Raw genomic sequence first — 20,149 nt, forward strand, 5'->3', positions numbered from 1 at the left:
ATAGCTATCAAAGCCAGTATAATGTCCAGTGTCCAACTTCCTTCCCACATCTGGACAGCTTGAATCCTGAAATTCAGATTGGTGAGGGGTAAGGGAGCAACTGAATTATATCTTATTATGACTAATTTGCCTGGAAGTGGGCAAGATTTTATCATGCTATTCAGATGGTTCAGATGAAACCAAACCCACCTTGGCCAAAACTATCCTGAATCCTGTAAAATCACATTTTTCCTGGGGCAGGTCTTACCAAGTAAGACTTCATGAAAAGCAAACTAAAAAATTAGTAGGTTCCTTTTAAAATTAAGACTCCCTTTCCTGGTAAGGATTCACCTTATATAAGAGCTTTTGGGGTAAAAGTCAGGTCACAGTTCTAGAGTTCTCCTGTACTGTCCTCCCCTGTGTCTTTAATTTCCCTCCCCACAGTCCTTCTACCAAGGTGATAAAAGCCAACTTTAAGAGATTCAGTCTGAGCATTTCCCAACCAAATGGCTCTGTACATCTCTGGTTGACTTCTACAATGAAGGTGAAGATATATGGATGATGAGAGGGATGAAGAAAGAATAGAGGAACAGTGAAATATTTCTCAGATCAAGGGGAAAGGAAATATGTGGGTGTGAAATAATTTAAAACACACACACACACACACACACACCCCTCTGGCTCTTGGAGTAGGCAGGAAACAATATAAATCCACTGAAGGTAGCATCATGTGCCTGTTATCCCATTTTGTATTTCTTTCTTTCTTTTTGTTTTTTGTTTTTTTACATGTTGCTTCTAAGAGCAGTGCCAGTTTACTTTTATTTATTTATTTTATTTTTATTTATTTTTAGAGAGAGGGGAAGAGAGGGAGAAAGAGGAGAGAAACATGTGCGAGAGATATAGCAACTGGTTGCCTCCTGCATGCCCTCAACTGGGGACCAGGCCCGCAACCCAGGCATGTGCCTTGACTGGGAATAGAACCGGCAACCTTTCAGTTCACAGGCTGGCGCTCAATCCACTGAGCCACACCAGCCAGGGCTCTTTTTTCTTTCCTTCTTTCTTTTAAAAATAGTAACTTCTTGATCTAATATTTTATTATGAAAAATACATATAAGATAAAATTTACCATTTTAACAATTTTTAAGTGTACAGCTCAGTAGCATAAGCACTTTATTCCCATTGTTGTGCAGCTCTTACCATCATCTAGCTCCAAAACATTTTTATCCTCCCTAACTGAAATTATATACCCACTAAATAACTACTTCCCATTTGAATCCCCCACTCCCATCCCAGGATCTAGCAATCACCATTCTTTCTGTCTATGAATTTGACTACTTTAAGTCTCTCATATAAGTGGAATCATAAAGTATTTGTCCTTTTGTGACTGCCTTATTTCATTTAGCATAATGTCTTCAAGGTTCATCTGCATTGTAGTACGTGTCAGAATGTCCTTTTTTTAAAAGAAAGAATGAATAATAGTCCTCCCTTATCCTTGAGGATATGCTCCAACATCTGCAGTGGATCCCTGAAACCATGGATAGTATTGAACCATGGATATACAGTGTTCCCTCACTTATCGCAGGTATTACATTGCAGACCCCCTCGTGAAGTAGAAACCTTACATTTATTCTACACTCTTAAACCTACGTAACTTTAACAACATACGTATACAGTACTGCAAAATCCCGCAATATAGAGAAAAATCTGCGATAAATAATTAAATATAATATTTTTAAAAATTCCGCAATACAGTGAGGCCACTATAAGTGAACCACGATATAGCAAGGTACTACTCTATGTTTTTTCTTACACATACATGACTATGATAAAGTTTAATTTATAAATTAGGCACAGTAAGAATAAAGTGAATAACTAAAACTAGAACAATTATAACAGTATACTGTAATAAAACTTATGTGAGTATGATCTCAAAATATCTTATTGTACTGTACTCACCTTTTCACTTAAAGAAAGCACATTATAGTTTCTCTTTGGCATATTTGAATTTCAAGCAGCACTAATCTTGTACTCTGGGGCCAATAAGTAAGAAAAGGGTTACTTGAACACAAACACTGAGATGCTGGGATGGCCAATTTGATAACTGAGTTCACTACTGACTAACAGACACAGAGTATACACAGTGTGAATACTCTATAAGAGGGAGGATTCACTTCCCAGGAGAAATGAAGTGGGATGGAGCAAGATTTTATCATGTTATTCAGATGGTTCACAATGTAAAACTTATAAGTTGTAGACTTTCAAATAAGATGGTGGTATAGGTAAATGTCATATGCACCTTCTCCCACAACCACATCAAAATTACAACTAAACTACCGAAAAACCATCATTCAGAACTGCCTGAAATCTGGCTGAATGGAAGTCTTATAACTAGGGAATTAAAGAAGCCACACTGAGACTGGTAGGAAGGGCGGAGATGGAGAACAGGCTGGTTCCACACTCACGTGTGGTGGATAAAAATTGGGAGGAATACCTCAGCTACAAAGGTGTCTCCTGAGGAGCAAAAGGTTCCAGCCCCACATCAGGTCCCCCATTCCAGGGTTTCAGTGGCAGGAAGAGAAGTCCCCATAAAAATCAGTGGGAACTGAAGCTGAGGGGAAATCGAGGGCAGTTCCTCTTAAAGGGCCCATGCACGAACCTACTTGGATTCACTCTCCCTGAGCCCCACCACTGGGGCAGCAGCTTGAAAGCACCAGGGACACATGGGGAGGAACTGAATTATCCAGCATTAGGGAGAGAGATGGGGGAGTAGCTCTCTCCCAGACAGAAGTGCTGGCAGAGGGCATTGTTCTTTTTCTGAGCCCTTCCCCCTGCAGAGTGGGCAGGCAGATGCCATATCTGAGTCTCCACCAAGCTGGCTCACAGTTTTCCCTGAAGATTGCCTTATAGTTCAAGCTGGAATGCCCCGGAAAGAACACAGCTGGCAACTGACCTTGATCCGTACCTGCCAAGAGGCTCCAGAGCCAGCACACCCAGTGGACAGCTTTAGACCACGTTGAAGCATCACCAGCCAACCACCACCACAAGCAAAATACTCAATGGGAGCCAAAGCCTTGCTGAAGTAAATCAGCCCTGGAGGGTGGGCTCCTGAACAGTTGATCCACCACTGTGGTCAGAGGTCTGTGGTTGGTGGTCACAACCAGTCTTTGCAGCTGATTGGTTTGGAGGTAACTCCCTCCAATTGACATGCCAATAGCAATCAAGGCTCAACTATAAGAGAAGGGTGTACTTAGCCCACACAGGGACAGACCTTGAGTGCCCAGCTTGGGTGACCGAGGGGCTGCGCTGCTGCACCCTATGGAACACCTACTACATTAGGTCTCTCTGCCAAGCCTGGGAGACATAGATTATCTACCTAATGCATAGAAACAAACACAAGAGGGAGGAAGCCAGAATGAGAAGACAAAGGAATATGTCCTAAATGCAAAAACAGAACAAAACTCCAGAAAAATAACTAAACAAAACAGAGACATGCAACCTACTAGTTGCAGACTACAAAACACTGGTTAAAAGGATGCTAAATGAACTTAGTCAGAAACTCAACAGTATAAAAAAGGACCAGTCAGAAATGAAGGATACACTGAAATAAAGAATAATTTTCAAGGAATCAACATTAAAGTGTATGAAACTGAGAAACAAATCAGTGATTTGGAATATAAGGAAGGAAAAAACAACCAATCAGAGCAACAAGAAGAAAAAAAGAATCCAAAAAAAAATGAGGATAGGGCTTCTGATCAAGATGGTGGCATAGGCAGGCATGGTTCATCTCTTCACAGAACCACATCAAAATTACAGCTAAAATAGAGAACAACCGTCACTCATAACTGTCAGAAACTGAGCTGAATAGAAGTCTGACAACTACACAATTAAAGAAACCACATCCATCCAGACTGGTAGGAGGGCACAGATGCTGGTCCCTCACACAAGTGTGGTGGATAAAAATTTGGGAGGGATATCTTGGGAGCCAAGAATCCCAACTCCACACCAAGTACCACAGCCCAGGTTCCAGTGCCAGGAAGATAAGTTCTCACAACTTCTGGCTGCAAACCAGTGGGGATTGAGTCAGTGGAAGAAACTTCTGGAGCCCCAAGTAGTTCCTCTTAAGAACCCACACATGGACTCATGTACTCAGATTCACTCCCTCTGAGCTCCAGCACCAGAGTAGCATCTTGAAAGGTACCAGTGGTATAAATGGAGGAACTGAACTGTCTGGCATCAAGGCAAGCAGAGGTCATTGTCCCCTTTCTAAACTCTCCCCTCACAGTACCGGCAAGCTGGTACCGTATCTGAGACTCCATCAACCTGACTAACACTGTTTGACCTGTCTTGAAGATCCCCAAAGACTCTGCCTGACACAGCTTATGGGCACTCCCAAGCTACTTTTCCATATGAATGGCTGATCTTGGCTCATCTTTCACAATTTCCTAAATCCTCTCAAACAAATAACAGCTGGCCTCAGTGAGCCCCAGACTGAGCACTAGCAGCAACCAGCTTAGATTCACAGCTTGGCTTCTCCTGGGAATCTACAATCCCAGCACAAGTAGCAGCCATCTCAGATGGCTTTATAGCTCAGGCAGGGTGGCCCCAGGCAAAACACAGGTGGGGGCTGACCGTGGCCTCCACCACCTGGGAAACCGCAGTGCCAGCACACCCAGTGGACAGCTACAGACCACGTTGGAGCACTACCACCTTGCCTCTGCAGAGATGATCCTCCTAAGAGGGTGGAGATTGGTGGTCAGTGGTCATAGCCAATTCTTACAGCTGACTGGCCTGGGTAAATCCCTCCAATTGATTTGCCAACAGCAACCAAGGTCCAACTACAAGAGGAGGGTGTACTCAACCTACATGAAAGGCATACCTCTAGTACCCAGAGGGGAGGCTGTGCCACTGTACCCTACAGGACACCTAATACATTAGGCCCACACTACCAAGACCTGGTGTCAAAGAAGGTCTACCCAATACATAGAAACAACCACAAGGAGGCCATGAAATCAATGATTTGGAATATAAGGAAGCAAAAAACAATGAATCAGAACAACAAGAAGAAAAAATGAATTAAAAAAATGAGGATAGTGTGAGGAGCCACTTGGACAACTTCAAGCAATCTAACATTCGCATCATAGGGGTGCCAGAAGGAGAAAAGAAAGACCAATAAATTGGAAATCTATTTCAAAAAATAATGAAAGAAAACTTCCCTAATTTGGTGAAGGAAATAGACATGTGAGTCCAGGAAGCACGGAGTCCCAAACAAGATGGATGCAAAGAGGCCCATGCCAAGACACATCATAATTAAAATGCCAAAGTCTAAGTATAAAGAGACTCTTAAAAGCAGCAAGAGAAATGAAGTTAGTTTCCTACAGGGGAGTTCCCATAAGACTGTCAGCTGATTTCTCAAAAGAAACTTTGCAGGCTAGAAGGGATTGGCAAGAAATATTCAAAATCATGAAATGTGGGGACCTACACTACCCAGCAAAGCTATCATTTAGAATTGAAGAGCAGATAAAGAGCTTCCCAGACAAGAAAAAAACTAAAGGAGTTCATCACCACCAAACCATTATTATATGAAACATTAAAGGGACTTATTTAAGAAAAAGAAGATAAAAAATGTGAACAATAAAATGGCAAAAAATACATATCTATCAACAATTGAATCTAAAAAACAAACTAAGCAAACAAGAAGAACAGAGACACAATTACAGATACAAGAAAGCATTCTGATGGTTGCCAGATGGGAGGCAGATGTGGGGGAATGGGTTACAAGGAGAGAGGATTAAGACGTACAAATAGGAAGTTACAGAATAGCTACAGGGTGGTAAAGTACAGTACAGGAAATGGAGTAGCCAAAGAACTTACCCATGGGCATGAACAATGGTGTGGGGATTGCCTGAGGAAGTATGTGTGTGTGTGGGGGCGGGGGGATCAGGACAACTCTAATAGCATAATCAATAAAATATAATTTTTAAAAAAAGGATAGTGTAAGAACTCTGGGACAACTTCAAGCGTATCAACATTTGCATTGATGGTGTGCTGGAAGAAAAAAGAGAACAAGAAACTGAGAACCAATTTGAAAAAAATAATGACAGAAAACTTTCCTAACTTGGTGAAGGAAATAGACATACAAGCCCAGGAAGCACAGAGAGTCCCAGGATACATCATAATTAAAATGCAAAAGTTTAAAGACAATGGGATAATCTTAAAAGCAGCAAAAGAAAAGCAGTTGTTTACCTACAAGGGAGCTTCCATGAGACTGTCAGTTGATCGCTTTTCAGCCTTTTGCTAAGATGAAGTGCAGTATCTGTTCTTAATAGTATAATATCTGATATGTCCTCTTCCAAGGACAATATTAAATGGATTCTTGAATTAAGAGATGGAATAGGAGCATGCTCTGTCCACTGCACACATTGAGCTGGTATTGCAGTACCTTCAGGAATGGTATACACACACACACAGATTGTCAGCTGATTTATCAATAGAAGCTTTGTAAGCCAGAAGGGATTAACAAGAAATATTCAACCCTGGTTGGGTTGCTCAGTTGGTTAGAGCATTGTTCCAATATGCCAACGTTGCGGGTTCAGTACCAGGTCAAGGCACATACCAGAATCAATCAGTGAATGCATAAATAAGTGAAACAAGAAATCAGTGTTTCTCTTTTCTAACAACAACAACAAAATTAATCAATAAAGAAAAAATTTTAATATAAATAAAAAAAGGAAATATTCAAAGTCACGAAAGACAAGGACCTATAACCAAGATTACTCTATCCAAAAAAGGACAAAGAGCTTCCCAGGCAAGGAAAAGCTAAAGGAGTTCATCACCACCAAACTAGTATTATATGAAATGTTAAAGGGTCTTCTTGAAGAAGAAGGAGAAAGAAAGATAAAAAATATGAGCAATAAAATGGCAATAAACACATGCCTATCAAAAATTAAATTTATAAAACAAAATAAACAAACAAGCAGAACAGAAACAGACCCATAGATACAGAAAACATTTGACAGTTACCAGATGAGAGGGAGGTTGGGGGGGGATAGGTGAAAAAAATGAAGGAATTAAGAAGTACAAATTGGTAGTTATAGAACAGACATGAGGATGTAAAGTACAGCATAAGGAATATAGTCAATGATATTTCTAATAACTATGTATGGTGTCAGATGGTTATGATATTTATCAGGATGATCACTTAGTAAGTTATATAATATCTAATCACTGGGGTGTACACCTGAAACTAATACAATAATTATGTCCAACTGTACCTGAAAAATAAAAATGATTTTAAAATGGATAAAACTTGTGAGTTGTTTATTTTTAGATTTTTCCACTTAATACTTTTGGACATAGTTGACTGCTAGAAACTGAAACCTCTGAAAGCAAAACTGCAAATAAAGGGGACCACTACTGTATATGCATACCACATTTTGTTTATACTCTGGGGTTGCTTCTACCTTCTAGCTATTATGAATAATTCTATTATAGACAGGGGTGCACAAAAATCTCTTCGAGACCCCGCTTTCAATTCTTTTTGATCTATATACCCAGAAGTAGAATTACTGAATTATATGGTAATTCTGTTTTTAATTTTTGAGGCACTGTCATACTGGTCTTCACAGCAGATACCCCACTTTATATCCCCATCAACATTGCATAAGTGGCCCAATTTCTCCACATCCTTCGCAACATTGATTTTGTTTTTCTTTTCATTTAGGTACCCATTCTAATGCGTCGGCGGTGGTACATTTTCTTGACCAGTTCATGATTACGCCATTTTAAGATTGCTTATTTGCCCATTGATTTTCAGTTACTGTTTCATGTTCAATAGTGCCAGCCTTAAAGGATAGTGCACTAAACAATGTCGATACAACATTTAATAAACCAGATGTTTCTTAACTTTACTGAAACACACTTTAAAAGCCAAGTAAGGTAAGTATGCTGGTCCATCAAAAATAAAGAATAACCAGACCAAAACTGGTAAGTAGTTATTTGCAAGACTGTAGAAAGACTGGACATCACAAAAAGGAGAGACCAATAATCTGAATAAAACATTTTTTTTCCCCTAGACACTTAATGTGGAGTAAAACAGTAGCTGCACTATTGATCTGTGTTAGTTATTTAGAGAGGTGAAATGATTGAATGTATTGTGATTCACTTTATGAAGACTGAACATACAAACTGGCCCGTTTCACTGTTTGCTTTTTCAAGAAATTACTTCTGTTGAAGGTATTATACCTGGTCATGTTATAAGTTTTTAAACTCTCATATGGTCCATTAAAAACATTACAGAGTGTGAAAGTTTGATAGCAATATTATAGATCTCTTCTACTAGCAATGGCTGTGGTAGGCCATTTCTATATTCTTGTTCATTCCCGAAATGTTAAGTGTCATTTCCTGAAGCTGAGCTTTCTCTCTAGCTGCATATGTGTGAATCGGGTGACTCTCCTTGCAACAGTTGACATTTGGTTGTTCTACTAACACAAAATCCCAACTATGAAAAAACACTAGGCTCCACTCTCCAAGATCAAGTACTGCCAGAGGCATTACGTTTCCAGACTTAAAGAAGGACTAGTAGTGCCTTATTGTTTTCAACTGGAGCAAACTTGCCAGAGACAGAGTCTGTTTCACACACAAAACAGAACGACCTACTTTTCTGTGCCTCTGTTTTTATCTACACAAAGCTGTACCACCAACATTCCTGACAGAAGGCTCCTGGCTATGAATCTTGTAAAATATCCACCTTCTTAAGAAAAATTACTTGGCAGTAGATTAGTAGAAGTTTGCAGGTTAGTCACCCAGAAAGAAACAAAAGTTAAGTGAAATGAAAATGGTTTGGGATTAAAAGCGGTACCTTTGAACTCAGGCAGCCCTGTCCAGCTGCACCGTTTCTGTCAATTAAGTTCCTCAAGCAAGTGCTTTCTTCCACCCAGAGCTTTCAAAGAATGTTCTGCTCTACAAGATGTTTTAAATCTTTCATGTGCAAAAGTTCCTTCTTGAGAAGGCTGTAATCAGTTGTTTGTTGTTTTAAAATTTTGATAAAAACACAGAAGGAATCACTGGATTAATGTCTGTACTTTTGAAAAGAATAGATCAGTTTCTGGTGCTGGTAAAAATCTAAAAGCTGAACCCAGTGTCTTGTTATTTTCAAACTCACAGCTTCCAGTGTTGAAGCTTCTTGGGTCCTTCATGCCCCGAAGGCACAATGTGTAATAATTACAACTCCTGAAAAAGACCAGCCAATATTCTGGCCTAAGGAGCAAAAACCATGAAACTAAAGACTGGATCAACCAGTATGGGACACAATACCTTGTCTGTTCTGAAGAGCAAGAGGAAAGTCACTTGTTAGTATTCACCTCTGCTGTTGCTTTGTGCTCCTTCTATAATACCATTTGTATTTCAGTTAAAGGATTTTCTGTTCCCCTCCCATGACTTTTCTGTACAGCAGGTTGCAAATCAACAGGTAGATGATGAATCACAGAGGCCCATTCTTGTCTCCCCTGTCTGATAGGGCTGTCTAAACAAAATAAGTCATGAACAAAAACTAAACACAGCTGTTATCTTTAGAATACACATGCTTTGGATCTGCAAGGCATTCCACTATGTGAGACTCAAGTCATCAAATTATCTTAAGACTACCTCAGTCATTCTGTTACAGAATCCTCTGGTTTCTGGTGATCTTCTTTATTCCTCTCATTCACATAAGGGTTGCTTTTCGGGCTAAATCCAGATTAAAAGGGAGAAACACTGGTCCTATGCCATCGTTTGTAGGTGATTTCAGACATTTTCCACTAAGCCTTCTGTCAAGACTGAATATATGTGGGATCTCAAAATGTTACTCTTCGAAAATGCAACCATCTTGGTATTTTGTGAAATTACACCCTTTCACTGATGTAAAAACCCAAGACATATCCTTATATTAAATAAAAGATAGGTCAAAAGAAAGGTGTGGGGGGGGGGTGAGGAAATTGAGAGAAAGAATTAGAACTTCCTGGAAAAGAGGTCTAGGCTTTCTTGTCACATCACTTCTCAGTTCAAACAGTTCATGGAAGAACCTAGGCATAATGCAACCCTTGTTCATAAATTCTGTTCTATCAACAGATTTTAAAATTACTTCAGCACAAGCATCTGTTGGTTATTTAAAGTTTCTTTAAGAAAAGGAAAACAGAAGAGGTTTTCAACACAAAGACTTCCTCTACTCCACATAATTGTAACATATTTGTCAAATAAAAAAAGAAAGGAAATGCAAAATAACCACAGTGGGATTGTAGAGACATCCTTGAACTGTCTGTGGAGCAGGAGGAACTGCTTTCCTCCAGCAACCAGGGTATTGGGTCACTCCTTGCCTATTGCCCTCAGGTAACTAAAAGCCTGACATATCTCATTCACAATTCTTTTTTTTATTGTGGTCTTGTTGTTGGGTCAAATGAAGGCCATAGACTTGTGCATTAAATGCTCATTTTTCTTTTTGTAAATTAAATTATCTTGAAAAACATTTAAAAAAAGAAAGAAAGAAGGAGAAGGAGGTGGAAAAAACACAAAAAAGAAAGAAGGAAAGAGAAAGAAAGAAGAAAAGGGAGGAAGAGAGGAAGGAAGGAAGAGAGAAAGGAAGGAAGGAAGAAAGGAAGGAAGGAAAGAAGGAGGAAAGGAAGGGGGAGAGAATGTATGAGGCATATCAGGAATTATGCCAAGTTTCAGGCTTTTGAAATTTGAAACACATGAATGCCACACCTTTAAAACTGAGGTATACTGTAAGGAACTATTTGGCTAGATCATAGCATTGTTAACTTGGCAAAGAAAAGAGGTTGTTTGCCAAATATAAGATCTATAGTGGATACTAGACTATGCAGTACTCCAAGTAAACTGTGAGGAGTGGGGATTGATCCAAAGCTTCTGAGTTGGCAAAGGAGGGAGGTATTTGACTGCCAAAGGTCTTTCCAAGTCTGTGTTCTCTGAACTGGCTGTCAGAAAATGCTGTCTCAATTTTGGCTTTTTGTTTTAATGTCCTGCTTAGTTGAAAAGGCACAAATTACTAGAAGCCCAAAGCTTACATACTTAAGTCGTTTGCAATCAAAAGAGATCATTTCTAGTAGTAGATATTTGATAAAAAAAAATAACAAAACAATGCAACTTCTCTACACACTTGTTCCACCCAGTTATAAAGCCATAAACTTGAATGTATGAGGCATGGACAATTTTTAAAACTCATAATTTTATAGAAATAGAAATAATTTTGGTGATGAAAGGATAGTAATTTCATTCACTGAGGTAGTTGCTTCTAGAGATGGAGAGCAACTCTCGTAAGATTGCCAGTGCCTTTCTCCAAGACCTGCACCTCTATTTGTGCATTCCCAGACCTGAGGCAATGGCAGGTGTCATTCTCAAGACGTTTTAATGACAGCACCTCCCCCTGTAGCATTAAGTGTCTCCTGGAGGTCTAAGCATTATTATGTAATATACAAAAGGTATACTAGGAAAGAAGGAGATGACTCACCAACTGGAGCTAAGAAAGACCAGGGGCTTTTATGCAAATCACCAAAATATCCATCTGCTCCCATCCCAACTCATCACAAATGAAGGGATCTTGGTTTTGCCTTGCACACACATACCTCTCTCACACAAATCCTACTGCAGACATTCACTGTTACCTAATTTCACCTATTTCACAAAGGAATGGTGGGCGATGAGGGAGTTGATGGAGGAAAAGAAGTCACAGAGTAATTTACTACCCATTTATTCTAGTTAAAGTTTTCTTCTCTAATTTCCTGGATGCTGAAGGCAAATTGTCATTGTTGTACCACTACACCTCACATAGATGATCTCTAGATAAAACTCCAGGCAGTTAAGAAGTCCTTTATATAAAGACATGGGTAAAAATATTAAATATACATACACAAGGAAAATGACATTCTGGAGTTTCCTTTCTAGTAAATTGCTGTAAGACCACTAAAAACAGACGTCAGTTTGTTAATTTGACAATGTTAATAAATAACCAAAACGTATATAATTTCAAAACTTCTATCTTCCCTTAACACTTTTAGTTGTGAAAATAAAGATGATTGCGTTATAAGTTTTTCCAAAATATATCACAATTATCTGATCTTATGAAAGCTGAGTTGTGACAGGGGCCAAAAACCAGACCTATGACACACACTTCATGCTGAACTCTTGCATCTGAACTAGACATTATGACAGCAATACTGCAACATGAGGAAGATGGGCACAAGCAGAATGGTGAGACTCAGTAGACTGGGCCTAGACCTCAGCTAGCAGTCTCCATTTATGCATAATTCTAATAGAAAGTTGAGGAAACACTGTTGGAATGTTGAATCAGTGAATTTATACTGAAAAAGGTTTTAATATTAATTGTATCCACCCTCAAATTTAGAGACAAAAAGGTAAAGTTATTTTCAATTTCAATTTCTTGACTAGAATGCTTCTTTTCTTCCCTCTGTGGCTCCAATACATTTCATGATCTTCCAAGTCAGACAGTGCTAAATAAAAGGACTGATCCCAGTTATAGTCCAAATAAAATCTGTATGGATGACTTTTGCTTCCAGCCATAATGGAGTAATAATGAGTGAATTTACAAATGACTGAATATTACAAAGCAACTAGATGGTGCCTACAAAAGACATATTTTAAATATAAATATACAAATAGTTTAAAAGTAAAAGAAAGAAAAAGGATACATCATGCTAACACTAATGCAAAATCTTGATTGGCTACCTTAATATCAGACAAGATAGGTTTCAGAACAAAAATATAACTAGGAAGATAGAGGGATGTTTCATAATGATAAAGAGGTCAATCACAAGAGGCTGTAACAATCTTAAATGTTATGAACCTAATAAAAGAGCTTTAAAATATATAAAGCAAAAATTGAGGGAAATATAAGGAGAAACAGATAAATTCACAGTTATAGTCAGAGATTTCAACATCACTCTCTCAATAATTTACAAACTATGAAGTCAGATAATCAGGAAAACCGAAGAATCAATCTGACCTAATTGGCATTTAGAGTTGAATACCTCACTCAAAAATAGCAGAATACACATTTTTTTCAAGTGCACACAGAATATTTAGCAAGATAGACTATATTTGGGGCCATAAAACAAATCTCAATGTATTTCAAAGGATTCAAAACATAAAGTATATTGTGCGGCCACAATTGAGTTGAATTCAACAGCTAAAAGATATTTAATAAATCCCAAAATATTTAACCCACGGTCTATAGGTTAAAGAAAAAAAAAAAAAGAAAGTTAGAATGTATGTTATCTGATATGAAAATGAAAACACAATAATCAGAATTTGTGAGAGGTAGTTAAAGTAGTGCTTATAGGGACATTTATAGCACTAGACGTCAATAGTACAAAAAAAAAAAGAAGTCCAAATCATCTTCACCTATCAGCATAAAAAATTACAAATAGAAGAGCAAATGCAACATGCTAAACAGAATAAAGAAAAAAAAAAAAAAAAAGAAGAAGGGCAAGGACTTCCGGCCAAGATGGAAGCCTAGACAGACATGCTGCATCTCCTTCCACAACTAAGAAGGAATACAACTACCTCAAAACTAGAAACAACCAGAAGTTCCAGAAAATCGAGGTGCATGGAAGTCCAATAAACAAAAATAAAAAGAAGATATACTCATCCAGACAGGTAGGAGGGGCAGAGCCAGGGTAGAAAGGATGCAGTGTGATAGTGGCAGTAGCGGCAGCAACGACAGCAGCGGCAGGCCAGCAGAAAGAGCAGTCCCACATTTAAAAAGTTGGGAGGGAGACCGGGGGAGCGCTCCCAGCACCAGACCAGACTGTGCAGCTCACAGTCCCAGAGCTGGGGAAAATAAAGCCTCATTGCTTCTGATTGTGCAAACCAGTGAGGGTTGGGGCGGAGGAAGAAACCACCAGTCTCTCAGCAGAGTCTGCTTGTTTAAATGGTCCCCACGGTCCTAGAACATCTGCAGGCCCACCCACTCTGGGAACGATGGCCAGGGCAATGGCTAGAGAGGTGCCAGTCCCATATGGAAGTGGCAGAAGTGCTTGGAAAAGGGGCGAGTGCTGAGCAAGCGGCATTGTTCCCTTTAATACCCCTTCCCCACATACAGCGCCACAACGTGGTGAATTGGGTTGCCCTGTACTAATGAACACCTAAAGCTCAGCCCCTTACAATGTAACAGATTCGACAGCTCTACCTAAGACATAAAGACAAACAAACACAGGAGCCTGTCAAGATGAGGAGACAGAGAAGTACGGCCCAAAAGAGAGAACGGATCAAGGTTCCAGCGGGAGAGCTAAGCAATGAGGAGATAGCCAACCTCACAGATGTAGAGTTGAAAACACTGGTGATAAATATGCTCACAGGCTTGACAGATATGCTTAAGCATGGCAAATGCATAAGGGAAGAAGTGAAGGCTACACTAAATGAAATGAAGGAAAATCCACACAAAACCAATGGTGAAGTGAAGGAAACCAGGGTTCAAATCAATGATTTGGATCATAAGGAAGAAAAAAACAGTCAACCAGTATAGAATGAGGAAACAAGAATTGAAAAAAATGAGGTGAGGATTAGGAATATCTGGGACAACTTTAAATGTGCCGATGTCTGAACCATAAAAGTGCCAGAAGGAGAAGAGGAAGAGCAAGAAATTGAAAGCTTATGTGAGAAAATAATGAAGGAAAACTTTCCAAATTTGGTGAAGGAAATAGACATACAAGTACAGGAAGCACAGAGAGTCCCAAACAAACTAGACTCAAAAAGGACCACGCCAAGACACATTGTAATTAAAATGCCAAAGATTAAAGATAAAGAGAGAATCTCAATAGCAGCAAGAGAAAAGCAGAGAGTTCCCTACAAATGGGGTGCCTATAAGACTCTCAGCTGATTTCTCAAAAGAAACTTTGCAGGCAACAGGGGGCTGGCAAGAAGTATTCAATGTGATGAAAAGCAAGGACTTAAAACCAAGATTACTCTACTGAGCAAAGCTATCATTTAGAATGGAAGGGCAGATAAAGTGCTTCCCAGACAAGGCAAAGCTAAAGGAGTTTATCATCACCAAGCCATTATTGTGTAAAATGTCAAAGGGAGTTACTTAAGAAAAAGAAGATCAAAATTATAAACATTAAAATGACAACAAACTCACAACTATCAACAACTGAATCTAAGAAATAAAAAAATTGAACTAAGCAAACAAGAATAGGAACAGAATGAGAGGTATAGGGATCGTTTTGAGGATTAACAGCTGGGAGGGGGAAGGGGGAGAAATGGGGAAATGGTGCAGGGATTAAGAAGCATAATTGGTTGGTACAAAATAGACAGGGGGTTGTTAAGAATAGTATAGGAAAGGGAGAAGCCAAAGAACTTATATTCACGACCCATGGATATGAAATAAGGGGGGTGGGATTGCTGGAAGCAAGTGGGGTACTGGGGCAGAGGGGAGCAAAGGGAAAGAAATTGGAACTACTGTAACAACATAATCAGTAAAATATACTTAAAAAACGATAAGGGCAAAAGTTAATGAAATAAAAAACACAAAAACAATATATAAATATCAATAAATTCAAAGCTGTTGCTTTTAAAAGATTGATAAAAATAATAATCCTCTCGCCATATTGATGAGGAAAAAAAGGGAAGACCCATATTACCAATATCAGGAGTGAAAGAGGTGATGTCACTACAAATCATATTGATATTAGAATGATTAATTATTTATTTCCTCACCAGAGGACATTTTTTCATTGATTTTAGAGAGAGGAAGGAAGTCAGAGAAACATCAATGCATGAGGGAAGCATCGATTGGTTGCCTCTCGTATGTGCCCAGATCTGGGATCATATGCATCTAGACAGGGATAGAACCACAACCTAGTTATATGCCCTGGTGAGGAACTGAAGCTGAAACCTTTCAGTTATGGGACGATGCTTAACCAACTCAGCACACTGGCCAGGGCTAAAATTATATTAAAGGAATATTATGAATAAATTTATACCAATACATTGGATAACTTAGATAAATTAGACAAATTCCTTGAAAGACACAATTACCATCATTCAAGCAATAAGAAATCAGTGATCTGAATTGTCTTCTAGTAAAGAAATTGAATCTGTAGTAAAAATTATTCCCACATTACCCTGACCAGTGTTGCTCTGTTTGTTAAGCATTGTCCAGAGATGTGAAGGTTACTGGATTGATTCCCGGTCAGAGTACATTCCTGAGTTGCAGGCCTGGTCCCTGGTTGGGATGTGTGTAAGAGGCAACCAATCAATGTTTCTCTCCCACATTGATGTTTCTTTACCTCTCTTTCTCCCTCCTCTTTTACTATTGTGTAGTTTCAGAAGGCCTCAAATATATTGTAGATGTGTGTATTTTTTCATTATTTTGAATCAAAAGTTAATCTAGAAATAATACAGCTATTCAAAAATAGAAGAAAGAGGAAGAAAATTATGGACCATCTACATTTTTAAATATTATGTGATCATTAAAAGAAGTATTTGTCATAAGTTTTTAATATTGGGAAAGTTTTTGCTATAATGTTAGTTGATTTTTAAAATATTATTAAATTCCGTACCTAGGATGATTTTAACAACTTTAAAAATGTTCCTGGAACTACAGCCACTATTGAAAACAGTATGGAGTTTCCTCCAAATATTAAAAATGGAATTGCCTTATGATTCAGTGATTCTACTTCTGGACATTTATCCCAAGAAACACAAAACACTAATTCAAAAGAATATATGTACTTCTATGTTCATTACAGCATTATTTACAATAGCCAAGATATGGAAGCAGCCCAAGTGCTCATCAATAGACAAGTGTATAAAAAAGTGATGGTACCTGTATACAATGGAATATTACTCCGCCATGGAAAAGAATGGCCTCTTACCACTCGCAACAGCAGGGATGGACCTAGAGGGTATTATGCTTAGTGAAATCAATCACAGAAAAGACAAATATGTGATTTCACTTATATGTGGAATCAAAAAAAAAATGAATAAACAAAACATAAAGAGACTCATAGACACAGAGAATAGATTAGTGGATGCCAGAGGGTAGGGGATTTGGGGGACTGGATGAAAGAGCTGAAGGGATTAAGAAGTATAAACCAATAGTTACAGAATAGTCATGAGGATGTTTACAACATAGGGAATATAGTCAATAATATAGCAATAACTATGTATTGTGCCAGGTAGATATTGGAAATATCAGGGGGATGCTTTGTAAAGTATATGATTGTCTAACCACTATACTGTACATCTGAAACCAATGCATAATAATATTTAAAGTAAACTGCAATTGAAAAATAAAAAAAGATTTAAAAATTAAAAAAAAATTATTTATTTAGTTTTAGAGAGAGGGGGCAAGAGGGATGAAGAGAGGGAGAGAAACATCAATTGGTTACCTCTCACACACCCCCAACCAGGGACCTGGTCCACAAACCAGGCATGTGCCCTGACCGGGAATTGAACCAGTGACCTTTTGGTTTGCAGGACAATGCCCAATCCACTGAGCTGCACCAGTCAGGGCAAAAAATAAAAAAGAATTAAAAAACAAATACTACCTCAATGCTTTTATTATTATTACTTGCTTTTACTCTGTGCTTACTATGACCAGACACTGGACTAAGTGTACTATTTTCTTATTTTATTTATCTCTTTTAACCATCTTTTGGGACACATGTAATTTTTGCTCATATATTAAGATACTTGACTAAGATTATGTGACTTCTAAGTGCAAGGTTTTTAATTCAACCTAGGCAGCCTTGGAGTATTACTATAGAGTGAAGTCAATGACAATTTGATATTCTAAAAAGTATCTTTATACTGATAATTTTGAAATTAGGAAATTCTTTTAACTGTGAAATCAAGTATCTTAGCTGTGTCTGCTTGGCTTAAAAAAATGGTCAGAAACAAGTAGCACAGGGAAGTTTGATGGTTTTGCTTTGTTTTCCTAATAAACACAAAATGGAATTGAGATAAAATAAAATGTTCCTGGAAAAAGTATGGGTAAAACTATATACCCCTATATTAATTAGTTCATGGTTAATGGATAGGATTATCGGGGAGTTTATTTTATTTCTATAATCTATAAATTTTCATAATATAAATACTATCTTACTTTTCTTCTTGTTAAATTATTCAATTATGGAAAAGATAAATAATACTCAATAAGAAGATTATATACACACACACACATAATCAGTTTTTTCAATTACTCCAAAACGCATCAGAAAGTTATAAACTGTTATTATGCTGCTGTATGTTTTCTTCCAAGTAAATTTGAATACTATTTTTATAATGAAAATAGTATTTTTTTCTCTTTGTGCCACTGTTAAGAGTCTTAGAGTCACTAATGGGCTAATGCAAGAAGTTTAGTTTGAACCACTGCTGAAATACAATTGTTACTTAGAAGGAAAGGCAAGATTCCTGGGAGACTCTTAGCTTTCTCACCTTAGTAAATAGAAAGGATTGGTTTACTAGATTTGCTAATTATCAGCTTGAAAGACAAGAAGACCTCATGCAAATTCCTGGGGTCTTCAAAAGGATGAGAAAGAATGGAGACAGGATGCTAGGAGACACTGGGACAGAGAACCATAGCGCAGGTGAGTATTACTGGGGAAGGGTTTGGCAAGATTTGACTGCTTTGTTTAGCATCGGTCCTGCATGTCCGCAGTGGATCCTGTCAAACAGTGCCACTAGCCAACCTGTGAAACAGGAATTGAGGAAACATAGTTAATATTTGATGGAGACGACGAGTTTCTTCATGGGCTTAAGATATGTAGTGTTGTTTCAAAACTGTTTGCACTCATTGTTCCTGGCTTGGTGCTGCCACGGCATTTAAACTTGTGACCTTTAGAAAGCATTCCTCTGTGTGCGGCCCCACCACGAGGCAGCCCTGGAGAAGCAACACAGCACATTTGCTATCAATGGCATTTGTAATACTCATTTTGATTCCTTTTCTTGAAGCAGATCAGTTACTTAGTGTATTTTACTTTTTACTAATGAGTCATTAACTTTTGTTTTTATTTGGAACACAGAAAAGCACCCTGTATTTACAAGTCTACCCATTAATAGACAAATCAGCTAGGTGGACTTTGCTATGTTAGTTTTCGTTCCTTAAATTGTGGTAAATTCAGAAGGTGATAATGAGTCTCTTGGCCTCTTACAGAGTTCTACTCTTCCTCTTTTTGTACTATCTCTTTCTTTCTCTGGCTCTATTTACTTTCTCTCACTTTTTGTTAGGTTACTGTTGAGTATCAGCCTGTTTATTTGGGGAAGGAAGAGATGAATGGTATTGGCCGTTCATTGTGAAAACAACAGTCTCAGCTTTATCACTAGATAATTTTTAAAATACCCTGTCTGTCATTAGGTAATTTTATCTGCCCAGTTTTGCTTTTAAGATTGTATCTAAATGAATTACTACCAACAAAATTATAAAAAGGATTATAATTAGAGATAGGTGGAAAACAATCATTAACGTCAATTTAAATGCGTATTTACTTTACAGAGGTTAACTATAAAGTGACCTTTGAAGAAGGGTGTGTTTTAGAAAGTTAAGCACCAAAATTGGGTCTACTAGCCTTTTGGAAAATGAATTTTAAATAAATTACTCAGTTTACCACAGTCTTGATTACTGAAACTTTACATAAAGTGTTGAGGTTGAAAGTGTCAGTCTGACTTTTTCTTCTCCATTATTGTGCTAGCTTTATTGTCTTTTGCCTTTCCATATCAGTTTTAGAATCTGTCTATCGATATCTACAAAATAACTAGCCAGGATTTTGATTGTGATTGTATTGAATCAATAGATCAAGTTGAGAAGACATAATATCCTGACAATATTGATTGATCCTATTCATAAAAATGAAATATCTCTTCATTTATTTAGTTCTTTCTGATATCTTTTATCAGAATTTTACAGTTTTCCTCATGTAGCTGTTATACATATATTGTTAGATTTATACCTAAGTATTTCATTTTGGGGAGTACTAATGTAAATGGTAATGTGTTTTTATTTTATTTTATTTTAAAAAGGGTTTCAGGACCCACTGGCATTTTAAAAAAATTCTCATTGGAGGACATGTTCATTGATTTTTAGAGAGAGGGGAAGAAGGGAGAGAGAAAGAGAGGATAGAGAGAGCCATCATTGTGAAAGAGAAACATTACTCAGTTGCCTCCT

At 37.9% G+C, this 20,149-nt stretch overlaps 1 protein-coding gene and 1 non-coding gene across 3 annotated transcripts in view; one reads left to right on the forward strand and one right to left on the reverse strand.

Annotated features, from left to right (window-relative positions):
- The window catches only part of DLGAP1 (DLG associated protein 1), a 362,099-nt gene that overhangs the window by 27,845 nt on the left and 314,105 nt on the right, over positions 1-20,149 (reverse strand). The gene's annotated exons all lie outside the window — the stretch shown is intronic.
- LOC150002837 (U2 spliceosomal RNA) lies at positions 6,255-6,440 on the forward strand. The gene has a single exon (XR_016512855.1). It is a non-coding gene; the product is annotated as a U2 spliceosomal RNA (small nuclear RNA).

The sequence above is a fragment of the Furipterus horrens genome, unplaced genomic scaffold (genome assembly GCF_987537825.1).
Source record: "Furipterus horrens unplaced genomic scaffold, mFurHor1.1.pri manual_scaffold_8, whole genome shotgun sequence".
Taxonomy (NCBI): domain Eukaryota; kingdom Metazoa; phylum Chordata; class Mammalia; order Chiroptera; family Furipteridae; genus Furipterus; species Furipterus horrens.